At 34.5% G+C, this 26,505-nt stretch overlaps 1 long non-coding RNA gene across 1 annotated transcript; it reads left to right on the forward strand.

Annotated features, from left to right (window-relative positions):
• Positions 1-17,374: 17,374 nt before the first annotated feature.
• LOC114086494 (uncharacterized) lies at positions 17,375-21,224 on the forward strand. The gene is made up of 3 exons (XR_003581638.2): positions 17,375-17,740; positions 20,125-20,316; positions 21,174-21,224. It is a non-coding gene; the product is annotated as an uncharacterized lncRNA (long non-coding RNA).
• The last annotated feature ends 5,281 nt before the right edge of the window (positions 21,225-26,505 follow it).

The raw sequence follows: 26,505 nt of genomic DNA on the forward strand, positions 1-26,505 counted from the left end.
CTGCTTACATACAAAAATACCACAAGTAAATTTCTACATTGTGCTGCAAATGTCATGCAAGAAATACAACTGTCTGATTGATATGCAAAATGTTTGCCAGGATGGTGACAGCCAAAGTAAGTTCAAAGTCACAGGAAATGTTGTCATCAGCCTAGTGTAAAAATGTACAATTACTTGCTATTCTCTTTCTGTTTAAAGGTGACTACTACTATCTTTTCCCTAGGCTAGTTGTTCACTGTACCTTATTATCATTACAAAGTATAAAAATGGATTAGCTTTTCCATATTGTGTTCATATTGGGAAGGGCATGTTAGAGACAGCTCACTGACAAGGTTTTTGAAAAAAGCATTTATTCCTCCACTAAAAATTACTAGGCAGCTTGTATTTGAGAATAAAAATCTCTAAATTGTATGCTTGCAAATTCCTCTTTCCTGATAATTCATTTAATATAAAGAAATCAGAGAGAAGAAGTGAGCAGTATCTAATTAATATCTTCTAATGCCCAACTAATGTCAAGCATGACTCCAATTTATAACTGAACTATATTTTTACATTGAAAAATTCAATTACATTTACTGACAGACTTTGAAATGCCACATTATTTATATTGGCAAACTTTGCAGGCTCACAGTATATTTATTAACATTCTTTCCACAGAATAAAACATATATACAATACAGATCACTGCATTCTTCATTTTTTAATCTTTCAAAGTGATATGTATATCTACCAGAGCAGCAAGGGGCTGCATCCGCTAAGAAAGCCAAAAGACCAAATAGAGGCAGACATTAATGTGCCCTTCCTTTATAATTCTCCAGGCAAAGCAAGGTAACCTTGACATTTCACTATCCTCTCTGGTTCCTGCTTCCATTTCTCATTCTCTTTCTCCAGTGCCTCCCCCTCAGCCCCTCCTCAGTCCATCCCTGTTCCTACATGCATGCAGAACAACCAAAGGGCCTCTGTGCACACATCAACAATTTTGAGCTGTGAAGAGGTTCAATTGCCACATTGGTGACTCAGTTGCAATGCACAAATCATTTACTGGGATAGCTTGAGGACATGACAATGACAGAGAGACATCTGTTGGGTAGATGGGAGGGGAAAAAAGGGGTTATTCACAGCTGGTGCATTAGTCCTGCTAGCCACTAGGCCACCACAGTGTCCTAGTCCTCCAGCTTCCTTCCCCCTCTTTCTGCATGCGCCCTGCTGTCAGCTGCCAAAAGATATCTGTTCTCACCCTTTGCTGAATGAAAAGGTGCTAATGCATGACTTCAGGATATGTCAGAACATACAGTACTTACAAGTGTTTGGAGATGCAGCCAACCTGACCAAGAGGAAAAGAAATGAGTAACTAAAGAGCGATTTTCTTGCAAAGGAGAGGGAAAAAAATAGTCAAGGGCTATTCCTTTTTTATTTTTTAACTGTTCATGGGGGCTAGGGTGATTCGAAGGGGACCTTTCTTAGCCTTGTCTCCATTGCTCTCTCTGCACAAGATATCTGATATATTTTGCAATCCTTAATACCCTAAGAAAAAAACATTTCCTGGAAAGTTATTTTGATGTATATTTCTGTAATCTGATTTCAGCAAATGTATCAATTAGCATAAAAATAAACAATTATCCAAACACCCCAGGAATGCTAGTTTATATTTTTTCTTTGTCTTTTTTTTTTTTTAATTCTTTAAGAAGGGAGATATGGAATTCCAGAAAAGAACTGAAAGAGACATTCCACTCTGGCTGTAGTAGTTGTGATCAGATGACCTACTGTTATAAATTGCACAAATACTTATCTTTTCTTAGATAACACTTAGTATATTGAATCCATTCACTTACCTTTAAGAAAAAGGCATTCCCCTTGGAAATGGTGAAACCTGGACCATTCCTTTAACATCTAGAATCCACATCCAAATCTTCAGGCTGATTTTTTAAATCTAAAAATCCAAATGAGAGAAGACTTATCCAAACAATCTAAGTTACAATGTTGAATCCACGCTATGAACAATGACAAATATGCTACTAGGAGAGCAATTTTTCACACAAAAAAGTCACAGATCTAAAATGCAAAACACAATTTAAAAAACCATATGTAGCGTAAGTGAGATGATTTTTTTATTGGGCAACAACGCCTGCCAATGCCAGCACCACAGCAAGAAATATCCTGGAAAGACTGTGCTCTCAGTCCTTGACAGACAATTCTGAATCAGAATCTCAAATTACTGACTAGTTTTTGCCAATTTTCTCATAATATTCTTGTAGCTCAGGTGATAGAAAAAAAATAAGTCTGAAGAATTTGAAAGAGAAGTTAAATCAAGCAGATTAACTGAAGTCAGATTATCTCTTTTTAATTAGGTTACGTGGTCATCTATTTTAAATTTTTTAAAAATAAATGAAATTTGTCTAATCAGAACAAATTACAACCCCTGGGCTGGGGTTGTAACTCAGTGCTGGAGCACTTGCCTAGCATGTGTGAGGCACTGGGTTCAATCCTCAGCACCACATAAAAATAAATAACGATATTGTGGTCATCTACAATAACAACAAAAAATTAAAATGAAAAACCTGACATTAAAATTTTGCAAAAGTTTAATCTAAACTGTAACCTTAAAAAGAATATAATATTGGGTACAGAATGCCATGTATATTCAAAAAACTTTAATCAAGGTCCTCAAATTTATTCAGATTTTTTGTTTTGATTTGCTTTCTAATATTTATTTCTAATTTATCTGGAATTTTAAATTTATGTATATCTTTTAATAGAAAAATTTTAAGTGAAAATAAATATGATGCTATTGTGCATCTATATGTTATGCAAAAATACAACTAATCCATGTAAAGAAATGTCAATTTGTTAGGAGGATTATATAAACTAGAAAAATGAATGTTCTAATAATTTGAATGTAATATGAAATGAGCTAAATTGATTGTTACTTTTATTGTAGAAATTTCTCAGAAATGCATTTTCCACAAAATTTATACCTTAAATTATGAACTAATTTTAAACTTACTTTTAGTTGAATTCATTTTTAAGTGTTACATGAAGAAATTAATATTGTACTTATTAACTGAGTAAGGTGATGTTTGGGTAAATGCATATTATATTGCATAATATTTAGATCAAGTTAAAATACCTATCTCCTCTAACATTTCTTAATGGAAAAACTCTGAAAATACTTCCATCCAGATTTTTGAAATATACACTTTATTATTGTTATCTAAAGTCATTCTACTGTACAATAGCATATCAGAACTTCTTGCTGCAATGTAAACTCTAATTTATTATCCATTGATCATTCTCCCACACCTCCTACTTTCCCTATCCTCTGACATCCACCACTCTACTCTGAAATTCTGCAAGATCATTATTTTCATATAGTGCTTGTCTTTTTGTTTCTTGCTTTTATTCACTTACTATTAACATTCTCCAGTTTCATCCATGTTGCCACAAATGAAAGGCCTTAATTCTTTTGTAGGGTTGAATAGTATTCCATCATGCATATAGTCCACATTTCCTTTATTCACATATCAGTTAATAGACACTTACATTGTTCCATTTCGTGAGGAGCATTTCTTGAGTCTATTGCTGCAATAAATGTGGAAGAGCATTTATCTCGGACGTATTGATTACATTTCCTTTGAGTATATATTCAGTGGTAAGATTGTGGAATTTATGATAGTTTTTTTTTAACTTTTGAAGAACCTATTTTCTGTTTTCCATAATGTCTGCACTAATCTATATTTCCATTAATAATGTACCTGGTTTCCCTATTTTCCACATTCATGTAAGCACCTGTTTTTCCTTTTTATTATTTTGTATTTTCAATAATAGCAATTCTAACTGGAGTGTGGTGATATCTCACTGTATTTTTGATTTGCATTTCCCTCATGATTAGTTATCCTTGTTGCACATTTGCATATCTTCTTTTGGGAAATGTCTATTCAGGTGTTTTGACTATTTTAAATCAGATTATTTATACACTTATTTAGCTGTTTTCATTGAATTGTTTCAGTTGTTTACATTTTTTAATATTTAAAAAACCTGGAAGCATCTCACTAATTGACTTCAAAATACCTACAAAACTCTAATAACCAAAACATCATGGCACCAACATAAAAATAACAGAGATCAAGAGAATAGAAAGCCTAGAAATCAGTCCACACATGTATAAACAATTGGTTGTTTTTACAAAGCTAATAAGGATACAAAATGGTGAAAGGACAGTCAAGAGACTTCAATAAATGGTTCTGAGAAAATTGTATCTCCACATGCAGAAGAATGATACACAACCCAATCTCTAGTTACAAAAATCAGCTCAAAATGAATTAAAGACCTAAATATGAAACTTCTAGAAGAAAACATAGAAGAAATGCTTTAGGACAGTGGTCCATGAAGGATATTTTTTAAAAAATAAGACTCTGAGTGTAAAACAATAAAAACAATAATAGAGGGATCAAACAAAACAGCCTCTACTTAGCAAAGGAAACAAATAAGAGTAAAAAGACAAACTAAAGAATGGGAGAAAATATTTGCTGACTATGAAACTGATAAGGGGTAGTATTCTAAAAGCATAACAATCTTGTCAACTTTTAAAAATTCCTCTTCATGTAGCAAAGTACTCACTCAATTCCCACTCCTTATAAGAACTGGACATGATTCAGGCTTCATAGTTATTTTTATCAATATAATTTTGAGAATATTCAAATAAACAAAAGGAATCACTAAAACAATATAGTAGGAATATATACAAATAAATCAGAAAGAAAATTTTGCTTATTATCTTCACTGGGTTATATTGGAAAAAAACACAGGATATTAAAAAAAGGAATACAAAACAAAACAAAAAATGGGGCATACCATAGTGTAACGATTGTACAAAGTCAGACATTTGAAGTGAAATGTCACATGTTCATGACTAATACTTTTTCATCCAACTATTAGACAAAAAATGTAGAAATTATTCATTCATCTATTTATTCACTCATCTTCTATGAGTATTGTTTCTTGATCAAACAAAAGTATAACATTTCCTGTTACTGGAAAAGAAGATTATTATATGGACACATAAAGCTGAAAACCATAGCGTAAGAGGCATTAACAGAATTTTAAACATCTTTGCTGAATAAGAAAGCCAACAGAGGGTTTTGAGGTATGACAGTTTTCCTTGATGCACTCATTGTAACATGTGCCATACCAAAAGCTCTAGGGAAAATTAACCCACAAATAGACCTTGCTGGAAAGGTGAGCCAAGCTATCCATGTGACCACACTCTTTCTCCAGAGACACAAATGCTTTGGTCAAATGATAATATGAGTTGATCTGGTAGATGCTGGGAAGCATATGTTTAATTGAACACTTTGTGATATAGAACTGAAGAAGGGCTTCCCACAAATTCATAGAGTACAAGTCATAATGATATGTGAACAAACTAAAACTAAGGGGCAAATGGAACCATGAGATAGAAAAACATGTGGACTAAAGGGAGATGAAACTACTTGGTGCAAGAAAGAGAAGACACATAGAGGTGAACCCTAAGAGATTAACTGGACACCACTAGAGATGACCCATTAGTGAGATGATCCACGTTCATGGACTGAGTGAGGTCTGGCAAGAAGTCCTGGATGCAGGCCCAGTTATGGTGATTCCTGGTCATCTTAGGTTTTATTTTTATTTATTTATTTAGTTTATTTTTTTGTCCTTTCTGTTGTCCTTTCCAGGAATATCTAGATATTGTGGCAATATCTCTTCATATCTTCTCTAACCTCCTCTTTTGGACAAATACGTCCTACCTCCACAAACCCAAAAGAATCTCATTAAAACATCTGTTAAAATAAATATCACAAAAAATAGGTATCACACTATCATATATATTAGCTTTGCATTATCTTCTAATTCTCCTATTTCTCTTCATCTCACTAGATATTCATTAGGTTTGTTTGTTTGTTTATTTATTTGTTTTTTTCAGTGCTAGGGATTGAACCTAGGGCCTTGGCTGTTGCTATGCAAGCCATTGAGCCTTCAGTTATATCTCCAGCCTTAGATATTCACTTTCTTCTCTATGAAAGTTGGGTTATGCTCTCAAACTTTCTCTGTGTTCAGTGACAGAACAGGAAAACTGCCCCACCTTTAGTCATTAAAGGAGGGTTTTTACACTGCTAAGCAAGCTGACATTTCCTTTTCTCTTCCTGTATACTTTCTACTCTTGATCTTTTTATCTGAACTCTTCATTCTCCTTGCTCACAGTCAACCTGATTTCCTTTTTATATGCAACCTTCAAGTTAACCGAGAACGAAGGTAATTAATTAGCATGCTTGATTTTCTATCTTTAGTGTCTTCCAACGAAATATAACTGGCGTTGATATACAAAGAGGTAGATATATTAACCACCTTTATGTGCTGTTGAATCCTTTTATATTAATTACCACTGTACCTTATGTTTTATTCATATATGAAAATGGTTTGCATTAGCACATATTTCCCAATAAAATTATAAATAATGAAGGACAGAAATGCCTTATTATGCCAAATAAAACCTATTTTTACATTAACTTACTTTAGTTCAAAAGTTTGAAGTCAATAGTAGTGGTTATGACACCAGCTCTTTTTAAAGTTAAGGTGTAAATTATGTACTAAGAAAATTCAAATGTTTTTGCAATAGCACAAAACTTCAGAATTTGATTTGCAATTCTGAAAGACAATCACTGGCCTTTTAGAGTTTGTGGCTCTGAGACCAGGACATTAATTACAGAGGATATAATTTAGAACATAGATAATGTATAGATAAGTGTCTACAAACTAGAGTAGAATAGTGATCAAGCTATGTTTTTCTTTTCTTTTTTTTTTTTCCTTCTTTTTTTTGTGGGACTGTGACTATAAAAGCTTCAGAATTCAGGACTTCAGAAGCAAAGGTAAGTTTTTGAATATTTTTCCTTTTTTAGGGAAAAAGCACTAGCACTCCTACAATCCTAAAATTTTAATGCCTTCTAACATTCAAACTTGTAACACACACTGTGCTTTAACATAAATTCTGATTGACAAATTAATATAACAGTCTTGTTCTCTGCCTTTCTGTATGAAGTGCAAAACCTGTGGTTATCTGAATGTAACAACTCACCATTATTGAGGCTTACTATGGTATGGTACAGCAACAGAAGTAAGACTTAATGTCTTCCATCCACTTTGAGTTGACTTTTATACAGGGTGAGAGGGGACTACTTTTAGTCTTTTGTAAATGGATATCCAGTTTTCCCTGCACCATTTTTTGAAGACCTTATCTTTCCTCATGGGTTTATTTTTGGTGTTTTTCTTAAGAATCAGTTGGCTGTTGATGTGTGGATTTATTTCCATCTGTCTCATTGATCTATGTGTTTATGTTTATGCCAATACAATGCTGCTTTTGTTACCAAGTCACTATAGCATGTTTTAAAGTCAGGTATTGTGAAGCCTTCAGCATTTCTCTCTTGCTCAGAATTTATTTGGCTATTCAGTATTACTCTGCTATGAATTTTAGAGTTTTTTCCCTATTTCTATGAAGAATGTCATTGGTATTTTCATGGGTATTTCATTGGATCCTTAGATCACTTTGGGTATGATTGTCATTTTAACGATATTGATTCTCTAATCTATGAACATAGGTTTTTTATTTACCTCTTCAATTTCTTTCTTCATTATCTTGTACTTTTAATTATACAGGTCTTTCACATTCTAAGTTAGGTCTATTACTAGGTGATCTACATATTTATCTTGTGGACATCTGGATTACTTTCTTGGAAAATTTATTTTGAGTGTATACAAATACTACAATGCTACTGACTATTATATGTTAATTTTGAATCTTGCTACTTTACTGAATTTGTCAGGTCTAAAATTCTTTTGATGGACTCTTGAAATTTTCATATATGTAAAAATATCCTCAGGACATAGGGATAATTCACTTCATCCTTTCCACTTTGTATACCTGTTATTTGTTTCTTTTGCCAAATTGTTTCAGCTGAAAGTCATAATACCATATGTTTAATAAGAGTGGTGAGGTCAGACCCCTCATCTTGCTACTGACATTAGAGAAAATGTCAGTTTCTCCCCATTTGGTATGATGTTGGTTGTGATTCTCATACATAAACTTTACTATTTTGATTTTGGTTCTACTATACCTGATTTATTTAGAGCTTTTATCATGTAGGGATGCTAATATTTATCAAAGCCTTTTCCTGCATCTATTGAGACTCTCATGTTATTTTTATCCTTGATTCTATTATTTGCTGTATTACATTTCTTATTTCTTGATTTGCATCTGTTGAAAGATCATTGCATACACTGGAGTGAAGCCAACTTATCATGGTATAAATTCTGTCTAATGTGATATTGAATTTGATTTGCAAGTGTTTCTTTTTCTTTCTTTTTTTCTTTTTTTTGGTACTGGTGGTTGAGCCTGGGGGTGCTTAACCAAGGAGCCACATCCCCAATCCTTTTTATATCTTATTTAGAGACAGGCTCTTGCTAAGTTGCTCTAAGGTCTCACAAAGTTGCTGAAGCTGGCTCTCAACTTGTGATTCTCCTGTCTCAGCCTCTCAAGCTTCTGGAATTACATACATGTGCCACCATGCCCAGATTTGCAAGTATTTATTGAGGAATTTTGCAACTATGTTCATCAGGGATATTGGTCTATTTCTCTCTCTCTCTCTCTGTCATCTTTATCATGTTTTGGTAGCAGGCTAATACTGGGTTTGTAGAATGAGTTTGGAAGATTTCTGTCCCTTTCTATTTCATGGAATAGTTTGAGGACTACTTGTGTTAGTCTTCCTTAAGAGTCCAGTAAAATACAGAATTGAATCCATAGATCCTAGGATCTTCTTTTTTGGGGGGCTTTTAAATACAGCTTTAATTTCATTACTTGTTATTGATTGATTTAGGTTTTTAACATCCTCTTGTTTCAATTTTATTGGGTCATATATGTCCAGATATTGGTCTTTTTTTTCTAGATTTTCCAATTTATTAATATGTTTCTTCAAAATAATTCTTAAAAATATTTTGACTTCAGTGATATCTATCTACTGTAATGTTTATCTCCATTTTAATTCATTCCTGCTTGCATCTTTGTGGTCCTGTTTTTTAATCCATTCAGTCAGTCTGCATCTTCTAATAGACAAATTAAGATGATTTACATTCATGTTTTTTATTCTAAGTTATGTACTTGTTCCTGTTATTTTATTATTCTGCTATTTTGAATATTCTATGTTCATGTCTTGCTCTTAAACATCTTAGAAATATGGTGGTTTACAGTTTGGATTATTTTTCTAATGGTTTAGATACTAGATGTCCCTCAAGAGCTCATGTGTGAGATAATGCAAGAACATTCAGAGGTGATCAATTGGATTATGAGAGCCTTAACCCAAACATTAAATTAATCCCCTGATAAGGATTAACCAGATGTTAAATGTAGGCAGGTAAGTATGGCTGGAGGAGGTGTGTACCTGGGGGCATAGCTTTGGGGTTTCTATTTTGTGCTTGTTAAACATAGGTCTCTGCTTCTTGCTGTGATATTTTGAGCCACTTGACACACCACACTATTCTGCCAAAATGTTCTGCTTCACCTTGAGCCCCAAAGAGTGGAGTTGGCTGTCCGTGAACTGAAACCTTTGAAACAGTGAGCTGCCAGATAAACATTTCTTCCTCTAAAATTGTTCTTGTCAGCTCTTTTAGTTAGAGCAATAAAAATGCTAACTGAAACAATGTTTGATTCTTTCATATTTCTCATTTGTGTGTCTACTCTTCTAGTGGAACTTCTTTCTTTCATGTAGACTATCAAAAAACAAATTAAATACAGAATCTTTAAACATCACAAAAGCTTGTAATACTGCATTAAGCTCTACCTTTTGAGCTGATTGTTTGGGTACTAAAAATGTAAAAGTTTGATCAGGGGTAACTACTGCTGCTGTACCATTATTTGACCCATCAGTGAATATATTTGGAGCATTCATGATAGGGGTTTTTCTTGTCATTTTTGGAAAAACTACAGGATGCGAAGACCAAAAAGACAACAAAGGATTAGATGGTAAGTGATTATCAAATGAAACATTAGATTTACACATGATTATTGTCCAAGTATTTAACTCATTAGCTAACTCATCAATTTGATCCATAGTATATGGAGTAATAATTTTATTGGGAGAAATTCCAAACACTCCCTTTGTTGCTTTTATTCCTTTAAGTATTAATTGTCCCACAGCCTCAGGATACCTAGTAAGAATAGTGTTAGGAGAATAAGATAAATGTATCCACAATAATGGACCTTCTTGCCAAAATACCCCTGTAGGAATATTTTTTGATGGTAGTACAATAAATAATAAAGGCAAATTTATATCAATTCTATCCAAATGCATACTTTTCATATATGTTTCAATAATTTTTAATGGTTTTCTTGCTTCAGGCGTTAACATGCAGGGTGAATTTGGATCTGATGGACCTTTTAGGATATCAAATAAAGGTCCCAACTCTCCTGTTGGTATGCCTAGATAAGGCCTTATCCAATTTATGTTTCCCAATAACTTTTGAAAGTCGTTAAGTGATTTGAGTTGATCTACTCGTATTTGAATTTTTGGTGGACGGACCATGGTTGAGGATAATAGAACTCCTAAATAATTAATTGGAAGATTTAATTGTACTTTATCTATTGCCGTCTCTAGATTATAATTTTTTAATAAATTTGTAAGTGTGGCATAACATTCTAACAATGTGTTTTTATCTTTATGTGCTAATAATACATCATCCATATAGTGAAATATTTGTAGTTCAGGATTTTGATTTCTAAGTGGCTGGATTGCTTTGTTAACATAAATTTGACACATAGTTGGGCTGTTAGCCATCCCTTGAGGGAGTACTTTCCACTCATATCTCTGATGAGGACCTTCATGATTTAGTGCAGGGATAGTAAATGCAAAACGTGGACTATCCTCAGGATGAATTGGAATCGAAAAAAAAAAAAAAACAATCTTTAATATCTATAGCTAAAACATACCAGGTTTTTGGCAAAGCAGACAATTGAGGAATCCCTGATTGAGCAGGTCCCATAATAACCGTCTCATTATTAATGGCTCTTAAATCTTGCAATAATCTCCATTTACCAGATTTCTTTTTGATGACAAAAATGGGAGTATTATGGGGAAATATGGAAGGTTGTATATGTCCTTCCACTAATTGTTGTTTGACCAGGTCATGGGCTACTTGTATCTTTTCTTTAGTCAGGGGCCACTGAGGAACCCATACTGGTCTTTCTGATTTCCAAGTAATTTTGATTGTCTCAGTGGCCCCTTCTGAAAACCCAATCCATGTCTATTTATTCCTTGATCTATTTGAATTGGTGCTGTTATACCTTGTCATTGTTCTCTTAATTTTTTTTCTTTCCTAAAGCCTTGTCTAGCCCTAGTACTGGGCACGTTAGGATTGATGTTATTTGTAATGTCAAACCTAATTGATCTAGGACATCTCATCCCCATAAATTTATAGGAAGATGATCCAATACATATGGCTGTATAGTTCCTTCACATCCTTCAGGATCCTTCCAATCTAATACCATTGCACTTCTATGGGGATTAGTCGCCACTCCTAGGTCTCGAAGTGTTTGAGTGGCTTGTTGGGCTTGTTATAATGGCCAATGTTTTGGCCATTCTTGATGAGATATGATGCTAAGGTCAGCACCTGTGTCCAGTAGTCCATTAAATTCATGTCCTTGAATATTTAGTTTTAGCATTGGGCGAAAATCTAAATTTAAAGACAGCATAGCCCAATCTACACCTGTGGAGCCTAATCCCCTGGAACCTCTTTCTACAGTATGACTGGAAAATTTATCATGCAGGCTGGGTATTATTAATAACTGTGCTATTCTATCTCCTGGTGAAATTACTGATATACCTCTTGGAGAACTAGCTATAATTTTTATTTCATCTTCATAATCGGGATCAATTATCCCAGGACTTATCATAAGTCCTTTTAGTGTAGAAGAACTGCATCCCAATAATAAGCCTACTGTTCCTTGGGGAAGAGGTCCTTTTACTCCTGTGGGAATGATTTGGACTCCCATCTCTGGAGTTAGTACTGCTCTGGTGGAGGTGCAGATGTCCAACCCTGCATTCCCTCTGGTTTGTCTGAAGAGGGATTTGATGGATAATGTGTCCTGGGCACTACCCTGATGGTGTTGCTGGGTTCCTCCATTGCCCCGTATATTTGTGGTTGTGGGCCCCGGAGCAGTGGTCCCCCCAGTCCGTTTTTTGGCAATGGAGCTTGATGCCTTTTTCCATGAGATCATGGGTAAACACTTGGTCCTTGTCTGTTTTTTGACAACGGTGTACCCTCTATGATAGTTTGAGAACGGCATTCATTAGCCCAATGTCTCCCTCTATGGCATTGTGGGCAAATACCCAGTATACTATTCCTTTGATACCTAGTTTTGTTAAACCCTCCTCCTATGGGGCAACTCCTTTTAAAATGTCCTGTTTGTTCACAATTGTAGCATGTTTTTGGCCTGGCATCTAAAGCCTGTTGTACTGCAGCTGCCAAGACTTGCCCTTGTTCATTAATGTCTCTACATAATTTAATATATGTGTTTAAATCTTCATGTCTCCATGGTCTAATGACCTCTCTGCAGTAATGATTTGCTTGGTCATAAGCCAGTTGTTTTATTAATGGCATTTCTTGTTCTGTATCACCCAAAATTCTGGCAGCTGTTTGAATAAGCCTATCTACAAATTCAGCGTAAGGTTCATTAGCTCTCTGTATTACCTTAGATAATTGAACTTGTAAATCTCCATGTCCTTGTAAAGTCTTCCATGCCCTAACTGTGTCTGCAGCAATTTGTGCATATATAGCAGGATCATATTCAATTTGTTGCCGTTGACCCTCATAAGGTCCTTTTCCTAACAACATATCTATATTTCTTTGAGGGTAACTGGCTGCTGCATTTCGCCTAGCTGTCTCCGTGCAAAATTCCTCATTGGCAACCTTCCATAACAAATACTGTCCTCCATTTAGCACAGATTTACACAAGTTAGCCCAATCTGCTGGCGTCATGTCCAAGTTGGTATTGGATTCGACCATGCTTATGGTGAAGGGTGCTTGTGGACCATAGGTTGTTACACCCTCCTTTAATTGCTTCACTGTTTTGAAATCTAAAGCACGGTGAACTCATTGCCCTCCTGCCTGCTCAAGTACAGGGCATGCTAATCTTTGAGGTTCTGCCTCAGGATTCCATCTATCAACTATGGGGGTTGAGGGCCACTCAGCTGTCTCTATAGATGGAGCTGTTGGTTGAATTACGCCCACTGGTGATAGGATGGAGTTAGTAGCAGCCTCCTATTGCAGCTTCCCTCCTGATAGCTGTTTGTCCTCTAAGCTTTCTTCCTTTAAATTTTCTTCTTCTATCTGACTAGCCCGAGAGACCTTCTCTTTTGCTTGATCTAACATGTTTTCTACCATAGTCTGGACCTCTAACAATTTACTTAACACTCTTTTGGTTTGTTTTTTACTAATTTCTAATCTACTATAAAGATAACGCAACCCAATAAGATAACATAAAACAAAACCGAAACAGAATGAAACAAAAAAGGAACAAAAAATCGTTGTATCAATTTTCTCTTCCTCAGGGCCAAACAACTTCAAACCTTGAGCCAACCATTTTTCCCAGTTTGCCTGAGAAAGTTCTATGGATAGGCAGCTTGAAACATAAACAAAATAAATCAAAACAAGAACACATTGTTTTTTGAAATGGTCACCCATTCTCTCGCCTTCCCTCAGGGGCGAGCAATTTTACTTACCTTGGAGCTTCAGGCGTCCCCCGCACGGGCCACCAAATGCTGCAGTCTGGCTGGGCATAAAATCATGAGCCACTCAAGCAGGAACAAACTTTATTTTTGAAACTCCCACCAATGCCATGCACGCTACCGGGAAATATGCCGAACCACACACGCGGCGTTCTCCTGGGCCACACTACACCAACAGGAAATCCCTCCTCCAGAATTCCCTTCTACCACACTTCCCCAACCAATGGGAACTCTCCGGGAGTCCCACTAGAGCTCCAAAGTAGCAGGCCGAGGCAGACAGCAGGGGTCTAATATCCAATTGAATGTAGATCTTAACATAATCATATCATCTCAATGGCTTGCTGGCATCACCTTTCAACCAAAAATGCCATGCATCATTCCTACTTGGCTATGGCTCTTGGCAATTATCTTTTCTTCTAGGCATAAAGGTTCTGTTAAATATATTCTATAATGCTGGTTTGGCTCCATGAATTTCCTGTCTGTGCTTACCTTGAAGGTTTTTATTTTTTCTTCTATTGGAAAATATAATGTTGCTTGGTTGACAGTTATTTTTGTCAGGGTTTGGTATACATTGTTCTGTGCTCTTCTGACCTTTAAAATTTCTGCAGAGAAATTTTCAGTTATTCAAATAAACTTGCATTAACATGTGACTTGGCACCTTTATTTTGAAGATTTTAATATTCCTTGTTCTGAATTTTTAACCACAAGATATCATGGCAATGTTCTTTTTCAGTGATGTTAATTTGGGGTTCAAAATGCCTTCTGTATTTGTAAGTCCGTGTCTTTCACAAGATTTGGGAAATTTACATTATCATTTCATCAGATAGGTTCTATGCCTTCAACCTGTAGCTCTTTGCCCTCATCTATTCTGATTATGCATATCTTGATTCTTTTAATGGTGTTCCAGAGATCTTGTGTATTTTGTTCATTATTTTTTCCCTTCTTACTTTCTGAATGTGATTTCATTAGACTTGTCTTTAAGCTCTGATATTTTTGTTCACTTATTGTATTTGTGAGGCTTTCAGTTAAGATATTTTTACTAAAACTTATTTAATTTGACATTTTCAAGATTTGTTTTTTCTTTCTCAAAGTATCTATTTCTCCTATGAATTTCTCATTCATACCCTTCACTGTCTTCCTTAATTCATTCAATTGTGTATCTGTATTCTCTTCAAATTCATCAAAATTTTATAAAATAATTATTTTGAAGTGTTTATTCAGCATTTTATTCATTTTGATAATTTAGGGATCTGTATGGAATTATATAGATTAGAGATGGAATATTGCCTTTTTAAAATATTTATTATGATTTAGACTAAGGTTTGTTTGTCTCTTCCACTTTTATGTGAGGGTCTTCTTAAAAGGTGACTCAATTGGACTTTATAGGGTAATCCCCCCATGGTTTCTTTGGCTGTCATTAATGGGCTTTGAAATTATATATTCTGTACTGGAGCCTGAGCAACCCATTTTCTCTGTAGGTCATGGAACTTTGGGGGCTTTCTGGTAATTTATAATGTTGTGGCATAGATACAGAATATATAGGGTGTAACCTTTATGGTTAGTTTTATAAGAGGAGTGGAAGTTCCAGTTAAGTGGTGAGAGTTTCTATGAACACTATTGATGTTGCCTCTATTACTTGAAAGTGATTCCAATTTTACCATTTTAATCATGGTGAAGGGCCTAAAGCTTCCATTCTCTATTTAGTCACTAGTGTAGTTCCTGGTAATTCACATGGAGAGATGACAATTCAGAGGTCCCCCTCTATGACACTTCCATCCATTCTTGTCAGTGATGTGTGATCTCATAGAATATGGTCCAACCTATGCTGAAGAATAGATGTGGTGTCCACAATAGATGTGTTATTTCTCTTGGCTCTTACTGTGGGTCTGACTGTTTAGGAGACACCCAAGTTGTGCACACCTGTGAGTATATTATTGGATGAGTATTTTGTTCCCCACAATCTTTAACTTCAAGTGTCTGCAAAGGTTTGGATGGGAACTAAGTTGTGACTGGAGGATTCTTCTCAACTGGCCTGGGAGTGTAGTTCACTGGCACAGCTCATACTTTCTGTGTTTCAACTCCCAGACTCAATTGCTATCTCTGCAAAACATAACAACAAAAGCAACAGCAATGATGATAAGAAAGGAGAGGAAAGAACATATGGAACAAAATAAAAAGGTAAACAAAAGAAGAGAAAATTAAGATTTTTTTTTTTTTTACAAAATATATAAATAATAAAACAAGCAGTTACAAAAAGCACCACAGAGAAAGGTAAAAATGTAGAATACAATAAAAAGATTTTAAAAAGGTAAGGAATGCAGGAGAAAACAAAAAAAAAAGAAGAAGAAGAAGAAGAAAGAAAATAATAACTAAAAGAGAGAAATGAGGTGGTCACCAGGGTACTCCTGTAATCCCAGTGTCTCAGGAAGCTGAGGCAGGAGGGTTGTGAGTTCAAACCGAGCCTCAGTAATTTACTGAGGACTTGTCCCAAAATGAAAAATAAAAAGAGTGGGGATGTGACTCAGTGGTTAAACACCTAGGTTCAATCCCTAACAATGACAAGATGTCATTAATGATCTAACTCTGACAAAAAATGACAAACAATGACAAAAATGTGGGGGGATAGTGAAAAAGGAAAAAAAAAAAAGGAAAACAAAACAAAATTTTTAAAAAAATAGAGTGATGGCTAGAAGTTATTCACTCCCTAATTCCCTAATTCTTTTCATTGTGGTGCTTACCAGATGAATGTCAGGAGTAATTTTTTTATGAAACATTTGGCAGTTTCTCTCAGCTGCTTTGCCTCTGGTAAGGAGATATTATGGAAAGTGAAACTCACTAGGCCACAATTTTCTCCACAGTCTCTTGGGATCAGCACCTTGCAGGGCCTCACCTTAATAGGTCAGCCCCAAATGCTGAGCTCACTAAGTAGTTTCTTTCCAGAGCAAGACAAACACTGAGGTGTGTCTCTGTGCTCCACTGTAGATGGAGAGAGGATTCGGATCTGTGAAGATGTGTGCAGGGAAAAGGGATAGAAATTGTTATCTGCCTCCCACTAACCCACAGCAGAGTTAGATAATTAATGAAATCTTGTCTGTTTGTTCCCATAGGTATAATAGCAGATCTCCCGAACCACCAATTTCATGGAAAGCACCTTCTGCCTCAACTCCATCCATCTGAATCCATCTCAGCATATTATGTCAGTCATTCCTCTTGGTTGAAACAATTTCTTGGAATGGCCACCCACTGAGCAACTGCAGAAAAGAGGACATTGGCTGTTGAAGATTAAAAAAAAAAAAAGAGTAAGGTCTTCTAATAGGACCTTTCTCAAGATGATTTTCAGTTATAGCACTAAGTGAATACTCTGAAAAATAGAAGATTTCTTGTCCAGTGCGAGTTTGCTATGTAGACTTTAGGTCTCTTGTCTATTTAGACTATGTTTGCAAAGTGACATATTCTGTGCCTATGGAGATCAAAGGGACTCATTCTCTTTCACCTATATCCTGCGGTAGTACTTCCCTTTCTATGCCATGCTGCAGTGTGCTTAGTGTTGGGGTGTTCTTACTATTCTAATATCTAATAATTTTTGTTTTCTCCTGTTCAGTGACTACTACTGAACTATAATGCTTTTCTATGACTCTCTGACTCAATGTACAGCTATATAGCTGCTGTTTAGGTTGTATCTCTGGAGAAGTACGTAAGTGCTGAATGCCTCTAATTAGTCATTTTCTCTTGTGCTCTGTACTAGGTAGATACTAAAATTTGGTTTAATCTACTGAACGGACTGCAAACTTCTTAGAGTTAGTTTACCCTTGGGTTCAACACTAATTCTATTTCCTATTATGACAAAGATGGATCAAAAGAAAACAGTAACAGAGGAGCTTGACTAGGTAAACCCAAATTGTGATAGAAACCTAGCTGACCTCTCTGGGCTTTGAGTAAGTACTCTTTCTAAAACTCTTTTTAAAAATTATTTGTACCTTTTAGACATAGATGACAGTAATTGTATGTGACATGTTATATCTATATGGAGTAAAACTTATTCTAATTAGGATCTCCTTCTTGTGGTTGTACATGATATGGAATTACATCAGTCATGTATTCACATAGAAGCATAGGAAAGTTATGTCCCATTTATTCTACTGTCTTTCCTATTGCTATCCTCCCTCCCTTTTCTTCATTACCCTTTGTCTAATCCACTGAACTTCTATTCTTCTCTTCTCCCACCTTGTTGTGTGTTAGCATCTATATAGCAGAGAGAATATTCCACCTTTGTTTTTTGAGGATTGGCTTATTTAACTTAGCATGATAGTCTCTATATCCATCCATCTTGAGCAAATAACTCTGGGGGGAACTCAATAAATATTGTAAAATGTTATAAAACAATGGGGAACATACAAAGAGAAGGCAAGTCATCATCTGATGTAATGGGGATGGATCATGATCTATGTACATAATTGGATTCAGATGCATGCAAATAGAGCTAACAGGTATGGCATAAGAAACTAGCAAAGGAAGTTTGACTGTAAAAATGATGAAGTTCTATGGCATTGATCATTTTTGTTACTTCACAACTGTAGAGTAGCTGTTGATGGGTAAACTAATGTGAATTTTCCTGCTAATATTGAGAATGGTGCCCTTCACATTTAAAAAAAAAATATTCTGAAACTACAGAGAAACATATCAAATCATTGAAATAATCTAGAAAATAGCAGATATTTTATTTAAATACTTCAGATTTAGTTTATTGATTATTTCCTATTTGCAATTGGAAGATTTAGCTCTCATACTTCCATGAATACAGAGAAGATGTTATGCCAAAAATAGGCAACAAACCTAATGTCACTACTGACAGAAATATAGGAATATATCAATAAAAAATTTAAAATTCTCAACTCATAGCTTGGATTAGAGAGGAATATATTTGGTAAAAATTATTGATATGAATAATTTTAGCATTTAGGTGGAGGAAAAAGTATGATGATTTTATCATAGATTTACAAAGGAAAAGTATGAACAAGGCCATACAATATTTGAAAATTTGAGTTTTGAATAATTGTTCAGGACAGGAATAAGTAAAGATGTCCATTCTGAAGACACATAGAATTATGAAAGTTAACAGTTTGTGGGATTCACAATCTCACATAATAATCAAAATAAACAATGTATGTTCATTAAGTAAATTATTAGGTTGTATTCAAATTTTTAAAAATCTTATAAATTAATGGGTCATCTCACAGACTGAAAATCTTTTATCATATAGGATAATCTATTATGCTGAGAATGGTAGATTTTCATGATTTTATGAATAGTTTTGATGCTAAGGTATGCTATGCTTTTTATTTTCAACTGAAAAGTATGGGAGAAAAATAAATTAACAAAATCTCACTGGGGCATGGTTTCAAATAATATATTTACCAAATACAAATTCACAAAATGTATATACAATAATAAACAAACTATGGGAGTGTGACAAAGTGGGAGGTAGCAATTTCAATAAATAATTAAATCAGTATTAAAATCCTCAGATTATAATTGTGTTAAGATTTGATACTGACCAATATCCATTATATCCAAATTATACACTCATTGATTACAAGTTCTTGAGACCAAGGTCTTATGTGTCTAGACCTTATAGATCATTTTGCTGATCACAGTCATTCAAAATATATTTATCAAATAAATTATTAGGTTACATCAAATTTGGTTACTTTAATCTTGTTAGAAATAAATGGGTCATCTCACAGACTGAAATCTTGTTGTACAGGATAATCTATTATAATATTGCCTGTGGGATTTTGTAACAATAAATCTCATAAAAACATTCTTATGAAGTCCTAATTTATTTAGGCCACAACTAGGGTAATTCTCTGTGAATGGTTTCTATGTAAGAAGATTGAAGACAATTTGTAATCAGGTATTGGTAAATGGTAAAAGGAATCTGGAGCAATTTAGGTGAAGACTGAAACCCTGAAACCATACTTAATAATAAGTTAAAATAAATGAAGATAGAAAGTGGTAAGTCATTTTTAAAATTTTATTGTTGAGAAAAAAAATAACAGGACTATTCTAAATAGAATATCCTGGATATGAGATTGATATTTCTGATTGTTTTAAGATGACTGGCAAAAATAAATCCTGAAATTAATGTGTGGATAACTTATAATAAGACTTTGGTGTTTTATTAGTACAGTAGCACTGTCCTTCATGTTATATTTCATGCAAATTTGCCACTTTTACCTAAAGCCCTGAGTCTAAAGTAGCCTGTCTATCTTTACTGACTTGGCAACGAAATTACAACAAGAAGACACTTCTTTTCCAGGTGGGTCTTTCAATTATCATGATTCAGCATGAAATACTTGCTGCCTGTACCTAGAACTCCAACTAGGGCTTGAGGCTGTACCCTCCTTACTATTGCTACTTCCTTTGCTGGTCTCCCCACATCCCAGAGGAACAATGCACTGCTTGGGAAGATGTTGCCGGTCCACTTCCTGTGAACAGTTGTGAGTCACTGGTAAGCTGCTGCAATTTTCCTGTGGTACCCATGTTCTTTTCAAGGAAATCTAAAGTTCAGTGTTGAGATAAAGGAATTCCCTTCTTTCTTTCATCGATATATCTGATCTGACAAGTTATATGGCAATGTTTAATTAGCAATACTTGTCTGTCTGTGCAAAAGCCATGGAAAGCAGGGAGTATCAGAATTAAAAAAAATCTTTTAAAATTTGATTTCATTATATCATCCTGAGCATATAAGGAATGAAAAAAATAGTATTGCTATTTAAAACATGGCTATCATTTCTACAGCACCCGTCCTTACACACCCACTAACTATTGGTCAAATTCTTTCTTTGGAACCAACATTTGGAGTCTCTTATTCACAGTATACATAGAAAATGATTACTTTCTGCTTGCTACCTTAGCAGAATAATTGGAACAAATACATTTTAAGACTCACTCCAAGTGGTTCATTTGCAAGTATAAGTAAGTTGCTCGATGGATTTGGAAGTGTATCTTTTGTATGGCCAACTGTTCTTTTCTTAAAGTTAGTAAAGTTTCACAACTTTGAGGTTTGTGAAAAGGGAAAACTGTAATTTTAGCAGACAGTGTTGTTCTTAGGCGTGGACAAACTTGGGTTCTTGCCCAGCCTCCCAACTGTAGGATTGTGCTTCTCTGAAGCTTGCCAGGGCCTCTGTTTTCTGCTAATAGACCACAAGTTTTCTCGTGCGTTTTCTATTGTAAAGGATGATAAAAACAGATTCTTACAGAAAACTCAGTAGAAATGTACACTGCTTATACCAGAAACACCGAAAAAAAATTCTTATTTTAGTATTCATGGCATTTTTCTTTTTTTTCTTTTTGTCTTTTTGGCAGAAAACAGAAGCACAGGCTGGCTCGGCTGGCACCTCAGCTCAAAAAAAAAAAAAAAAAAAAAAAAAGGAAGGAAAGAAAGAAAGAAAAAGAAAAATCAGAAGAATCACAAGAAAGGAAATCGAGGTACAGATGCCAGATGGTGCCAATCATTCTCAAAGCCTCCATGATGAAAGGTTCAATTGTAATACTTAGGGACTGAGCAGCCATCCCTCTGATGAAAGGTTTTTTTTAAAGATCACTTCCTCAGGTTAGGTTAGGGAAAGGAGACAGGTTGGGGAAGACTATTAACAAACAAATAAATAAATAAAATAAGAAAGATTAAGTCATCCAGAAGGTGAAGGACTTCATGGAAAAACAACAACAACAACAACAAACTGGGTAATCTGCAAATCTTTGAATAATTATTCTAAGTCCAGTCTAAGCCCCTTTTTGATTCTTTTAGGTAGACTTCCAACAAAGTAACTATGAAAATGACAGGTACATTAGGCAATTTGATTAATAAACTCTTCCAAAATGTTTAAAATACTTAAAGACCAGAGTAGAATACCATAATTATTATTGATGCCTTATCATAGACGCAAAATTTTCCTTAGTGAATCTCAGACAGTTATATGAAAGGAATACTTGTCTCACTTAACATCCATCAATAGTACAAAATGAAAGCTTTTAGTCATAACTCTAAAATATTTGCATTCAGTTTCAAAATAATACCAAGCAAGCACCAAAGGAAACAGAGTGCATCTCTTAATAACCAGTCACTAAACTATTACATAGTGGTAAAATTGGGTTTTCTTAGTAATTTAGTAACTGTATTAGCTGTAAAAATACTATAAGTTATTGTCAGTAATATCTGATTGCTATAGAGTTAAGTATGCCTTCTCAACTTTAGGAGCCTTTTGAAATCTGTCATTTTTGAGAGTCAGAATAAGTGATTTTCTATAAGTTCTCCAAAGAGATTTATTCCTTCCTTCCTTCCCTCCTTCTTTCCTTCCTTCCTTCCTTCCTTCCCTCCTTCCTTCCTTCCTCTTTCTCCCTTTCTTTCTGTCTTTCTTAAAGACCTTCTTTCTTTTGGTGGGTGGTGGAGGTACCGGGATTGAAATCAGGGGCACTCTCAAACACGGAGCCACATCCCCAGCCCTTTTTGTATTTTATTTAGAGACAGGGTCTTATTGAGATACTGAGTGCCTCACTCTTGCTGAGGCTGGCTTTGAACTCGAGATCCTCCTGCCTCAGCCTCCTAAACTGCTGGGATTACAGGCATGTGCCATGGTACTCGGCTTAAAGATAGCTTTCTTTTTAAAGAAAGTTTTAAAGGCTGATTAGAAAACATCAAAGGGATGCAAGGAAAATCATATTGAATGTAAGCCAATCATAGACTTTGGTGAACACATTCAATTGATTTAAAATATCCTTCATCTAGATACCTTTCCATTCTCTACCATATTCTGAGTCTAGCACTGCAAAGCAGTGTTCACCTCCTCCACAAATGATCCTCAGCATCCAGCTCTCAGGATGTCCGCTTTAGCCTTCAGATGGAGATGTCTCCCTCTAAAATTCTCATCTAATAGCACCTGTTCAGTCCAGTTTCTTCAGGTCTTTGTTAAATTGCAGTGATAGCTGTGATACAAGCTTCTCTGACTAAATCTATCCTGCTGACTCAGTATTGCTGATATTCATGTTCTCAGGGGCACAATGGAGATAATTTACCTACAGACATGTTTCTGATCAAGGGAATCTGAAAGTCTTTGGAGGACAATAAGAGGGATTTGGGGAAAGTCAGGATCATCTATCAATATTAAATTAAAGTTTACCCTCAGTATCATTTGGGGATTAGTTCCTTGATTCCTCCAAACACCAAAATTCTCAGATGCTCAAGTTCCTTATATGAAATGGCAAAGTATTCTACATAACTTATATACATCTCCTATACATTTGGATGCCTCTCTAGATTACTTGTAATAACTAATGTATGTAAATGTGAGAGTTGCTATTGTTTAGAGAATAATAATAAGAAAAAAAGTATATAATTTTGAGATTTCTTCCCTTTATTTTATTTTTTTTGCTTCCTTTCCTTTAATGTTTTCCATCCATGGTTGGTTGAATCTGTGGATGTGGAGCCTCTAGATACAGAGGGCCAACTGAATATCACTCTGGATCATAACCTCATATATATGAGAGCCATACAGGTGTCATAAATTAGGGAGTATGGATTAAGGGGATTGTGGTAAACCACAAAACTAACACTGTGTTGAAAATTGCTGGTTCTATTTAATTTCCATTGGTTATTACCATACATAATTAAGAAAAAATATTAATATTATCAAAAATATTATCAAAAGAAGTTAGAAGTCTAGATTCCCTAATGAATCTCCCAGTTTTTAATATTCACTTATTTTAGAATTAGTCATGCGAAAATTGATAAAAAACATATCTGAAGACTGAATATGCCCTTGACCATCATTTTGTTTAGAGGAAGAGGTCAACATGAAAGACACTCTGGGAAAAGGTTAACAATATGTACATTGAGTGGGAAGAGGGACAATTAAATGATGGGCACAAAGAAAGACCGCCAAAGCTCCCCAGAGTAAAATAGATTAGATTTGCATCACCCCAGTGCTATTCATTAACAAAGCAGTTGGCAATATTTATAAATTTAACAGGTTTCAAAATAATTTGAAAGCAAATGGTTGATTAAGAATTGAAACTTTTATAATAAATAATAATTAAGTAGATTACAATATTTTATTTAAACCAAAGATCTTTTCTACACACGATCCACTCACCTGATTGTTTCTACATGATTTAGCATTAGTGAAAATAGAATAAAGGTTTTTTTTGTTTGTTTTTGTTACCTAATTTTTTTTACAGCAACAACAGAGAGAAACTAACAGGCCAGTTTTACTGTTCACAGGTACTTGTATGGCATACAACAGAGGCATACAATGAAGACATCCTTCATACAACGTTGCTTTTCATCTTGATTGCCTTTTTTCATTATCAAATTAAAGTTTATATTTGCTAATCTACTTTCTATAGTAAGACTTAATAAGGAGGCGATAGATGAAAAAGTTGAGGTAAAACAAAAAGAGTAAAATACAGAGATCCTAGAAATAGTGTGAACACATTATCCAATATTAGGCAAGAAAATGAATTATTTAATGTCACTGTCTATTAACCTAGCAGTTAAAATAGGACCAAAATATACATAAAAATGAAATAAAACAATTAGGTAACACTTTAAATGGTTCATTATTATTAATTCATTTAGTATTCATTGTAACTATGCTGGCCATAATGAATTCATTTGATATTAATGGGAACGTTCAGCAGCAATTTCATTATAATGCAGTTTTAATTCATGTGCCATTAAAGTAAAGCAATGCCAAAATTTATATTTATTTTCTGAATCCTGTACATGATCACTAATTTTTAGAAGCATTATGACACTAATTGTATTTCTTTAAATTGGGGTGAATAGCCCAGATTTAAGATAAGTTGCAATGTCTGCCTTGTACACTAATAATGCTAAAGTTGATGGAGGTTTGTGTAATTAAAATGTTCTACAACATTTGGAAAATACAGAGGTTAATAGTTACTATATTTGTCACATGTCAATATTTACCGATATTTAACTGTTTCATGCTACTTAAAATTTTCAACAGATTGCCTTTAATATTATAATAACTAAGATGTTTTGGACTTTATATTTTACACTTTTGTGAAAAGCTTGTGCTAAATTACACATGTTGGGCATTTCATGGGAACAAACAGATTTTAATCATTTCTAAAGATATTTATTCATACCAAAAATCTTGTAATAAAAACTTGAGATTTTTTTTGTGAATGGCACTAGATTATTTATGCAGAAAATTGGGGAAAACCTACAGAGAATTTCTCTGTAGATTTGCACCCATAAGGTTTTAATTAACAACTTCAAAATGGCAGCAAAAATGTACTCAGTAGCATATTTACTATTACTTTCTCCAGAGGCAGACTGTAAACAATTTTGCTTAACTGCATGAGAACTAATGACAACAGACAAACAAACAACTAAAATCCACAGTCCAATTAATAGGCCCACTAAAAGAGCACTGGACACTTAAGGCAGTAATTCAGCTAGGCATCAAAAAATAGCTGACCTACAAATTCCTTATTTGAAATTTTGTGCTTTAATAAATTGTTCACAGGCTAGATAGCCTAAAGATATATGTGTATGTAATTTGTTCTTTTATTCATTATTGTGGAAATAATTAATTGGAATAGTTATTTTAAAACGGCAAAAGAAACTGTGTTCTCTTTCTAAACTCCACTACAAATTAAAAATTGTTTAGAAGCAGCTCTTATAAATTAACATTGCTACTTTTCTTGCTACTGAAATAAATCATAAAAATTAATTAATAAAAGTCTTATGAAAATGTAAAGTAATTCATTAAGCTATTATAAGCTAATAATACTTTAAATGATGTACCCTACTTATTTTGTTTTTCATTCTTTCTTTTTTTTTTCTTTTCTTTTTTTTTTTTTTTTTTTTGGTATATGAGTCTTACAACGTGTCCCAGAGCTGACCTCAAACTCTTGAGCTCAAGTGATCATCTCATTTCAGCCTCCAGTAGCTGGGACTACAGGTATGCACCATTCTACCCAGCATACTGTACTGTCTGAAATAGTGAAAATATTAGGCTAAATCTATAAAATAGAAGATTAAAAACACTGATTATAAGGGAATCAGAATAACTATCTCTCAAAGAAGAAAAACCAAGAGCACCCATTGTTCAGCTTGCTGTGTGGAGGAAGTTTCTGGATTACAGATTGAGAGGAATAACCAAATGGGGCTCAGCCAGTCCTCTGAGTTGATAACATAAGCTTACAGTTAATAGTCAAGGTAGTAAGATTTCACAGAGAAAAATTCTATACAGGAGACAATTGGAGAGATACCCAGAGAGAAACAGACAGAGACAAATCAGAGTCAAAGACAGACCCAGAAATCAACCTAGAGTGGGTCCTTGTGAGCCTTCATCTGAGGATCAATCAGTATGTCTGTGTGAGAAAACTACTCAGAGCTGCACAGTAACAAGAAGAAACAGCTTTCTAGCTTAGAAGGCTAAGAATAGACTTTTTTCATATTAGTCATGTTAGAAAAGTCTTAACATGCCATCAGTAAAACTATCCTCTAAAAAAAGGAAACAATCCATTGACAAGCATCACATGGGGTACTCAGAAGGTTATTGCTTCAGGAATGGACCCAAATTAGCCCTAGTCATCTCTGAAATTAATTTAAAAAAAAAACAAATTAAGAAGAAGTTTCAAAAGGATCAATAAGTTTTCAAAAAAA

This window comes from Marmota flaviventris, chromosome 5, assembly GCF_047511675.1.
Source record: "Marmota flaviventris isolate mMarFla1 chromosome 5, mMarFla1.hap1, whole genome shotgun sequence".
Taxonomy (NCBI): Eukaryota; Metazoa; Chordata; class Mammalia; order Rodentia; family Sciuridae; genus Marmota; species Marmota flaviventris.